The sequence below is a fragment of the Notothenia coriiceps genome, unplaced genomic scaffold, assembly GCF_000735185.1.
Source record: "Notothenia coriiceps isolate Sejong01 unplaced genomic scaffold, NC01 NC01_scaffold00038348, whole genome shotgun sequence".
NCBI lineage: Eukaryota > Metazoa > Chordata > Actinopteri > Perciformes > Nototheniidae > Notothenia > Notothenia coriiceps.
In genome coordinates this window covers 29520-39789 of record NW_011371049.1, presented here as the reverse complement: position 1 = coordinate 39789, position 10270 = coordinate 29520, and the positions used below count along the sequence as shown (strand labels likewise).

At 38.7% G+C, this 10270-nt stretch overlaps 1 long non-coding RNA gene across 1 annotated transcript in view; it reads left to right on the top strand.

Moving 5' to 3' along the window:
• LOC104968147 (uncharacterized) overlaps window positions 1-9996 on the top strand; it is a 15872-nt gene extending 5876 nt beyond the window's left edge. The window contains exons 2-3 of the long non-coding RNA XR_800795.1: window positions 3896-3906; window positions 9907-9996. This is a non-coding gene — a long non-coding RNA (uncharacterized lncRNA). The remainder of the gene's footprint in view (window positions 1-3895; window positions 3907-9906) is intronic.
• Window positions 9997-10270: the final 274 nt, after the last annotated feature.

Genomic DNA, 10270 nt, shown 5'->3' with positions numbered 1-10270 from the left:
GTGTGCCTTGGCAGTCTTGATTAATCAAACAAATAAATAAACACAAGGATAATTATGTGTCATTGTTGAGTAAATAACAGTGTGTGGTTTAGAAAATAATGCAAAATTAGAAGGAAAAAACAATGAAACAATACAGATTTCAGTATTCTGAGCCCCTTCTCTCCCCATAACTGACGGCAACAAAAGTCCTACATTATTCAATTAAAATAAAGAAAGTGTGGCTTGATATTGAGTAAGAAAAAGGTTGATAATTGCTGTGAGAATGGATCTGCGGAGAGCATTTTGCCGTGATCCCAACTCCTCTATTACCAAAGTTGAGGGAGCTCTATGCAAGTCAACGGGACGCCCTGATAGTTGAAACTCGATGCTAAAGGGCCCCCCTTGCGTTGGAAAGTGACGACAGGGACCCTTACATAACGTCAACATAGGCCGAGTTGGGAGTGAGAATGTGTTGACCAAGCCGATTTTGGCCATCAATGGGCGTCAGGCCGACGATGAGCGTTGACACGCCCTACTCAAATTGGTGTGTCCCGCAAGGAAATCACTCTGATTGACTGTTCAGCTAGCGAATCAGTGCATGAGTAGCGAAACGGAAGTGAGGGACCCAAACAAACGATTAAGAAGGCAAATGTGAGATTTAATTTAACTCCAGCTCTCGACACAGGTTCGGGAAAGCCCCATGAGCTTCTCGCTGTAGAGTGAAAATGGAACGCACACGCTATTTGTTGTTTGTTTATATCACGCAGTCTGTTCTTCTTCTCTCGGTTATCACGCAGTCTGTCTTCCGGTTGTTGCATCTTTTGAATGACGAATACACACTACCGCCGCCTGCTGGTAAGGAGAGTTATTGCCACTCAGCATGCGCAGTTCGTACGTGCAACTTGGCCTTCGGCTGAAGTCTTTGCAGTGTGTTCCAGTGCAACACATGGCCAAGACGCAGAGACGCGAGGCGACACAACAGTCGGGGGTCAGTCTGTGTCAGTTCTTTGGTGTCAGCTTGGTGTGTCCGGGCCTTAAGGGACAATTGTTGTTACCTTGGTCCAAGTGGCCCTAATTCCAGAGATTGTCATGTGTACGAGGAAGTTCTCGAATTGTCCTCATAAGACCCTGAGTGATAAGAAAATGTTTCCCTATTTTGAGGTTGTTCCAAACCATTTTATTTATGTGTTTATCAAGATGCTGGTTCTATTCTTCCTACTTTCGCCATGTTCTATTATAATATGCTTTAGGTGTAACAACATTTCCCAGTGCAGATTATTTTAGTTATTTACTTGATAGAAAGTTATTTAAAGGATATAATGTTGCTCATTACATTGACAATGCCCACACACAGAAGTGTCAGAGAAAAAGGGAGAAAGAGCTGAGGGAGGAAGGGAAGGGAAGTAGCATATAATGCTTTATCTCCATTAAAGACTGCTTTCCTCTAGGTAAAATATGAAGTTTTGCCCATTTAAGAAAAAAATGTTCCAAGTTTCCAAAGAAACTCATGCACGCCCAATTTAGCAGGGGATCCGTTCTTTTTCTGTGCCACTTGAGACTGTCTGTACTATCCAGTGTTAAGCTGTAGACCCATGTGATAACTTGGTACGATTTGTGCTGATTACGATTTATTCACGTCACCTGGGTCTGCAGGCGGACTATTGTGCAGAGTTGGAGTTAGAGTAGGAATTGGAGAGACACCGAATCGTCTTGTTATTTGGTCGCTCTGCGGCTGACCAGATGGGCTCTTTGCTTTCTGAGTCACTTTCCATAAAGCAGGCAATCAGTCAGGTTCTTAGGACTCGACCGACCCGGTATAGCGTGGATTAGTCTGAGTCTACTGTCGGGCTGTGGCTTTGTTACAGTGCAACCTTGGGGAAAAATCAAGGTCCTGGGACCATGATGTCTGATAAACAGACATCTCTGCATTATTTTTGTTTCTGGGCCAGAAAGGATCGGGATATGGCTTTTAAACAAACAATCCCTGGAGAGTGTTTGCCCTTATCGTTTTCTTCTCTTTAATCTAATTGAAGGCTTACATGTTATTCCCAAACTGATTAACTTCTAATTCCCTTTTAAACAATACTGTATGCCTCCCGTATGCTTAACAAACTGACAATGAAAAGATTGTTTTCTTCTAAAGGCACAATGCCCTAAAGGTTTGCTGCTTGCTGCCCTTCCTCTGTTATCTTGCTCTGTTAATTGCTCATTAGGAAGAAAATGTGGTTTTAATTGTCTGCCGGTTCAGACAGTCTGAAGTTCATTAGCAGTAATGTCCAAACTTCGCACAGAGTGGCTCATTTTGCCCCTGTAGACACAAACAGCAACACTCTGCCTGTTATTAATACATCCCAAAGAGCCTTAAGTGTGGGTTGTTTGTTTCTATAAAATAATTTAAATACAATATGATTAATTTTCTGGGATATAATTGCGCTGTCTATGCCTTATTGCATGTTTATGCAGTTGTACACAAAGCAAAATGCCCCCCTCAAAAGACAAATGTAAGTTTGTTGAACAGACCAAAGTAAGACTGTAAACAGTAAAGAACACATAATGGCTAGTCTGGGGACCATAGGCTGGGGACCCATATTTTTACTTAAGCTTTTACTCAATAAGAATATTTAGCCATGCTAGCAAATATGGGAGGCTGCACTGTTAAAGAAAACCGCTTGATAGATAAAGTTGAACAAAATGTTTTCCATATCTAGTATTCATGATAAAATTACCACTTTCATAATAGTCCATTTAAATGTCAGACTGAAATTAAATGCTTTGCTGGCAATAGACATTTCTCAGGTCATATTCTTCCGGAAAAGGTATATTGTTATACACAGTCCTTGGTGTGTTTCATGAATTCATCTACTGTACATAGTTATTACGTGAAAAATCTTTAGGTTTATTTAGCTATATCATATATATTGTTTTATGTTAACACTCAAAGTAACATTAAACCCAAAGTACCGTTGAGGCTTTTATGAATGCCATCTATTGTAAAAGTAATTCTGCAGTTAAGATATTTCAGTCCCGAGAGAAAGTGGTGGTTGGTTTTCTAGACCAACAATGCCATTTGTGGAGCCATGCTGCTAGTGTGGCCAAATAATATATCCGTCAATGAAACAAAAAATACACTCTTGGTAACTGCCCTTGGGAACGACCAAAAAACAATGTCATCTGGTTAATGATGTGTTGAAGCTTGCCATTTTTCTATAATAATATCACCTGTCCAAACAGACAGGAGTCATAATTACTCTGGCTGCTCTGGGTCTTTGTCATTTGAAAGTAAACATGTCGTTTTGGGGCACTTGCTGCAACTTTTCTGTCATTCTTCTTTAGAGGAGAAGTCAGCAATGACACCAAACATTAGTTCCTATAAATAATGCCTAATAAATATTTATTCTGCCCTTTTTTTATTTAAAATATTGATAGCCAGGGAGAAGCTTAGCTGAAGGTGTTGACAGCATCTGCAAGGCAGGGAATGCAGGGATTGATTACTCCTGCATTTCTTTTGCAGGCATTCCAGGCAGAAAAGTGAGAATGAGCCCTCAAAAAAACCAACATATTATGTTACATAAATGATATTCTGTCAATGTCTTTTCATTGTAACTTTGCTCTGTTTTGCTGTATATAAGGTAACTGTCTTGACTATATCAAAGATGCCTTAATTCCTGTTTTTCATTATAATAATTATTTCTGTTAAGGAGTTATTTATTTAGCTTTTAGCTGTCAGATCTAAAGAAAATGGGTGTCCTTTAACTCTTAGTTAGCGTTGCAATAACTGCCAGGTGCCCCAGGTGCCAACATGAACAAATAATTAATATTTTTTTTATTTTTTCTTCTGTTCCTCATCCTTCCCTTTTGTTTTTTTCTTGTCCTCTTCCAGTGGCCGTGTTATATTTGCAGGCTGTTGGAACCAAAGAATGGAGGGAGGTGAGTTAAGCAAACTTTTTTCTCTAAAATTTCGCATTTCTGTGTCTGCCTGTCTGCCGGTTTCTCTTTTGGGTATTATTAATTTCAAAAGTTTGCCCTGATGCTAGTGAGTTTCAGTCATGGCTGAGATGAGGATGTTATTAAGTTGAATTCCAGAGGCAACTCACTGCTAACTCAGGGAACATTGTTGAAGAAAATTGAAAGTCTCAAACTCTCCACTTGCCCAGAGAAGTGTAACCAATGTCTGAAATGGACTCAGGAAAAAAGCTTCATATACCTGACCCGAACTGATTGATTAATAGGTTAAGGAACAAATAAATAAATGAAAGGGATCTCATTATTAGGGTTTCGTGACTCAGGTCTGGGGGAAGTAGAAGGGAGATTCCTTTTCGGTCTCATCAAATATGCGCCCTCTGCTCCTCGAGACTTCCTTCTTCCTCGCCCTCTGTCACTCTTTTTTAAGGCTTGGACTTATGGGACTTTCTATTCATATCTCCCTTTTTTTTCCTTTTTCTTCCCGCCTCCTTGACACACAGACATATTTGCATCTCTTATCCCCACATTTCCTCTTCATCTCTTGTCCCTATTTCCCCTCTTATTATTTGGCTATGTCATTCTATCTTTAGTCGGTGTATTTACCCATTAGCGAATTCAAAGTCAACATTGATGTGTCAGTGGCGGCTTTGCCACGGCTGATCCCCTCACTTCAAGATACCTCACACCTATTTTATTCAATGTGGCAGGGCTTAATCAAAAACGCTGCATGAACGGAACTGCAATCAGCTGAGTAAACATCTCGCTGTCAGGCACACCGGGAGCCTGTAATTATGCTTAAATGGAAACCTAACAAATCCTTGTTTTTTGACATATTGTTTTGCATTATGGCAATAATCAATATATAATATGTGGATGAAATGTATCATTTGAATGAAAAATCATTTGAATTCCGAATTAACTAGCGAAAACAACTATGCCAATAGCATTTGTTTTATCAAATCGCTATTATCCTGAAGGTGTAACATGATGTAGCAAACCATTCAAACCCTTCTCTTTTCAAGGTTTCTTTGTTGGGTTTTCATTGTTGCCGTTTGCTGTTACTGCTGCGTGAGGCTGCGCACTAAATCGCTTTATTACAAGAGGTTCCATTCGTCTGAGCCAATGGATTTGATCTTCACTTACAGGCTCCCACAAATCTGGGCCCATGGAGTACTACACACATCACTGTCTGTGTGATTACATGCTGCAATACTAGAGTAAAGGCCTGGTCACACTATCTTACTATCACTATGTTGTTAAATTTATTTATTTAATTGGGATTGGTGTGATTAAATAAGCTTAACTCTGGCAACTTTGACAGATACAATTACAGAACAACATTTGGGAAGCTATATAGCTTATTAGAGTGAATGCCAAATTCATCTGATTTTAACCTCCTCTGTCGGAGTATAAAGGGCTCCAAAAAATTGAATATCTTCTGAGACAGAATTCAATTGCTACATTAAGCATTTTTTGCTAATACACATGGGTGATATTTAGCTGTGGCACTTTGTTGTGACCTCGTCAGAGGCCCTGAAAACACATTTTCTCAATTCACTTTATGCCATGAAACCAACAATGTTCTTGAAGAGTTTTGTTGTTTCCAATTCGGTTGGGCTAAATATCAAAAAGTGGATGTCTATATACTTTCTTAAAGGTGGGGTAGGTAATTTTGGAGAAACCAGCTCGAGTGCGCTAGAATTTGAAAATACAGAGCCCCTCCTCCAACACACACAAACGCACACATGACCAATGAGGGCACGAGATAAGTTTGTGCACAGATGGAAGGCTGACAGGCAGGTAAGCCATNCAATCACAGAGCTTGAGGACTATCACAGAGTTTGTCAAGCGAAGCGGAGAGAATACTTACTTCCGGGTGTAAAATTCTCTAAAGCAACTACTATGAGCTCAGCTCATAGTAGTTGCTTTAGAGAATTTTACACCCGGAAGTAAGTATTCTCTCCGCTTCGCTTGACAAACTCTGTGATAGTCCTCAAGCTCTGTGATTGGATGGTTTAGCCGCAATGCAAATATCTGAAATCTCTTTCAAGAGGCTTTGTCAAGACAAGAAATGGATAGTGTAAATTGATAAAAAAGTGAATCCCATTCTTTGAATTTGACTCAAATTAAAGCAGGAAAACTATCAAGACAGGAATCTCAAAGGGGGAAGTGCAGTCCTTATTCTTAATAGGTAAATATCTAACATTTCAGCATTGAAAAGGATAAAAGAACACCAGCTATTTGATCTGTCCAGTCGGTTGATGAGTTGTGAACTTCTTATCCCAGATATTTCAAACAATCACAGAAGAATCTGTAATTGATTTCAAGGTAACAATTTATTTCATTTTGTAGCCTGTGATAGCAACAGGGAAAAATCCACTTTGTGAAGTGAGCCCTCAATGTAGTTTTCTAAAAGAAGCTATATTAAATAGAATGTTCATCCACTAATGACACTTTTAAGATCCTGGCTGCTGTTAAATTTATATTTGAACCATGTCAAAGGATTTTAGTGATTTGACATTTGGAAAGGTATCAGAGAAACAAGCTGAGCACATGTTGGCCTTTACATAAGGTAAAACTGATATTTTAAAATCCTCAGATCTGTTTGTTTTGGACAAGGAGCTTATGTAGATAATCTGGCTCCTGGTGAAAACCTCAAAACTCTGAGGATTATCAAATTATCAGAGATACAAACTGAGCAAACGTTAGCAGTTAGCAACCAACCCCCTTCCACAAAACTGCATCAGAGAAATATTTTTTTTTACCATGAAACTGCTTTATTTATACAGACATAAAAATGTCTATATTGTACATTTTATGAGCAAAAACTTTCTCTCTCAGCATGCATGCCAACATTGACACAAGGTCATTATAAATTGGGAGTTGAGAAAATCCATGACTTACTACTAAGAATAATGTGTTATGTGTTATTGCCCTCTGAGATTCTGCTGTACATGTTTGACTAGAATGACAAGTATTTTATACAACTAGATCTGCGACTAAAGCAGACATATTAGAATGCTACGTGTAGTTAGCATCTTTATTTGTATATGTTGTTTGTTAGCTCAATTTGAAGGTGTTTACACAGTGTAACTTGTGTCAGACATACGGGGCGACTGTGGCTGTGAGGGAGTGTGGTCGTCTTTCAACCAGAAGGTTGTGGGTTCGATCCCAGCCCATGCAGTCAACATATCGATGTATCCTTGGGCAAGATACTTAACCCTGAGTTGCTCCCGATGGCATGGCCAACGGTGTGTGAATGTGTGTTAATGTTAGGTCCTAGAGTAAGGTACACTGCTCTGTATGAATGGGTGTGAATGGGTGAATGACATGTAGTATGTAAAGTGCTTTGAGGGGTCTTAAAGACTGGATAAAGCGCTATATAAGTACAGTCCATTTACCATTTACATACAGCATCTAGAATTATTTTTTGGTAGATAAAGAAAGCTTACACTGCTGCTTTACATCAAGGAACTGCAAACTCTACCACGTTAGCTGTCAACACATTCACCATGCTAATGCTCTACCTTTATCAACTGCCATGAAGGGTTCCGCTTTATTTGCTGAAATATGTGTATTAGACAGAGATTAGCTATCACAATTTTTACATAACTAATCTATCTTGCCAATGTTACATTTAAATCTCAAATCTTTAGGAACCACAGACATATTTCTCCAGTCGAAGAATGTGAAAACACCTCTCTAGCAAACCCTTGCTCAGTTCACTCAGTATAGGTAAGATCTGACATACTGTAGACAAACAATAATACATTTTTAGTAAAACAAATCTTTAATAATTGCAATAATTGAATAATTATTAGTGTTTATATGGACCTGATTGAAACTTCAGCAAAACAAAACAATGAAGCAGCTTCAAAAACCACTTTAACAACTGTACGGAAATATATTTTACTGCAGTGCACTTTGTCACATCTACTTTATCTCTTTTTTACAGGACATAAAGAACATCATCTCCAGCATGTACATTCTAGAAAAGTACACTAAAAGAAGACATTTCAATCCCTTTTATATTAAAATGTATGTCCTATCAGTGTGATGAGTGTAATTGAAAATGCCAGAGTGTACTTTCGGTCTCACCCGGCTAATGCCGAGCGAGCTGACAGCGACAGTCACCTGTGTGAAGGCTTTTTTTCTTTTTTTACGACTGGGGATTTCTTGCCGCCCGTCTCTTGGATTTGCACCGTAGGATAATATAATCAGAGAGTAGGCAGACATAGACAGGGCACAACAGTCTTCCTTGCAGACTGGGAGCACTAGCTGCTTGCTGTGAGGTGAAACAAAAAGGTGGTCGGGTGACAGGAGTATGGGGGGTTGGTGCTTGAAAGGCAGGACAGAAGGAGGATAAAATTGAATATTTTAGTGAAGGACAGGGATGGAAAGTGAAATAAGAATAAGGAGAATTTCAGTGGGGAAAAGAGTGGGTAAAAAATACATGAACATGAAAAAAGAAGGAGGTAAAGTAAAGAGATGAGATGGATGGATGCCTGTTTGGAAAATGGCAACAGAGTGGAAATCCACTGTCAGGTGGTGACAGATTTCAGGAGAAAAGGGGGGTTGCTGTCAGACATCCGTCACAGATACACCTCTCACACAACTATTCCGCTGAGACCTGGTGGGCGCACATCCCTGCTAATCTATTGATCTGCTGCCAAGTGAAGGATAAGACAAGATAGCCCCGGACCTTCGGAGGCCAGTTATTGAACCTTAAGGGAGAAGCTATTACCAACCTGTTAAAGCCCTGGATTTATTTGTTTTTATTTCGGAAAATAAGAGATACCCACATCACCCTTCCCTGACATGGCATAGATCTTGACCCAAAAATAAATGCTATAACTACAATGTTTCGATTGTATGCATCTGCCAACCAACCAAGTCGCAGTAAATTCCCACGTCTGTCTAAAACTTGTCCCTTCATCCCTTGATCCAATTTGATTTATTTGTAAAATTGTCATATCAATATATGAATCATTGAGGTATGACCGAAAATGTGCGCCAAATATAAATAATTTCCCGCCAACTTCTCTTCAGATTTTGTGTTCACACTAATTGGATTCAGGACAAAGTTCTCTTTGTCCATTGTTACTGGAAGTTAAAAAAGATGGAGAAGGGCAACATTTTAATCTTGTTTCAAGGGCTAGAGAGAAGATGAATAGTTACGTTCAGAGCTGGAGCTGGGAGGCAATACACCTGGCTTAGCATAAAGACTACTAGAAGAGAAAGCTAGGGTAGAATTCTGCCCTGCTTAGAGGTTAAAACAATATTTGTAAATTGTATTGTGTTTGTTAATCTGTACACAAACCAATATCCCTATACAAAAGCTTGTCAATAAATCAACCTTGACTTTTGGTTTCACACAAGTCACAAAGATAGTTTGCATATCCCCTGTTGCCTTAAGAATCTCATTATTTTTAAAATGTATTGTAACATTGTTATCCGGCTAGTAGGGGTGTAACGGTTCACAAACATTTAGGCTCGGTACGTACCTCGGTTTTTAGGTCACGGTTCGGTACGTTTTCAGTACAGCAGAAAAAATGATCACAAAACCTATAATATGTTTTTTTTTTTTTATTATTATTATTATTAAACTGTGAATTATGTATCACTCAAATAAATAAAAAATATAATAAAATAAACATTAAGGTGCAGCATTTCGAAGAACTGAAATAATCTGTATTTGAACTTTACTGTACTAGTACTCACAAAACATAAACTATTAGTTTTGGGTTTTTAATTATTATTAAAACTGTGAATATTCACTCAAATAAATACAAAATATAATAAAATAAAGATTAAGGTGCAGCATTTCGATGAACTGAAATAATCTGTATTTGAACCCTACTGTACTAGTCCCTAAACAGCCAGTTTGAAATTATGACTTGCTTGTCATTGTATTTTCATGTTTTTTTAAAGAAAAATGTACTTGTCCACATTGCTTGCCGAAAGGTAGTGATGGCAAAATGAAGCTTTGAATGAAGCATCGAACCACTTGGACAATTGTGTCGGAAATAGGTTCATTTATCGAAGCTTCAAGTTACAGCGCAACCTTGCGCCTGCGATGGCAAGGCGCAAGTGGGTTTAAGTATCTTTGAACTTGAAAAATATTCGATGCACACCACTAAGACTGAATATCATTGTTTCTATGCCCAATTAAAGATGTAATTGTGTGTATCGTATGAGAAAGGACTAGAGGAGGCTGGACATTTTTTGGGCGGAGAGGCCTTTTATCAGTCCATTAAAGTATTAAAGTTGAAAAGGCAAATGATTAAAAGTTGTAATATTCCGGGCATTGAACCAGCGGCGCGGAAGG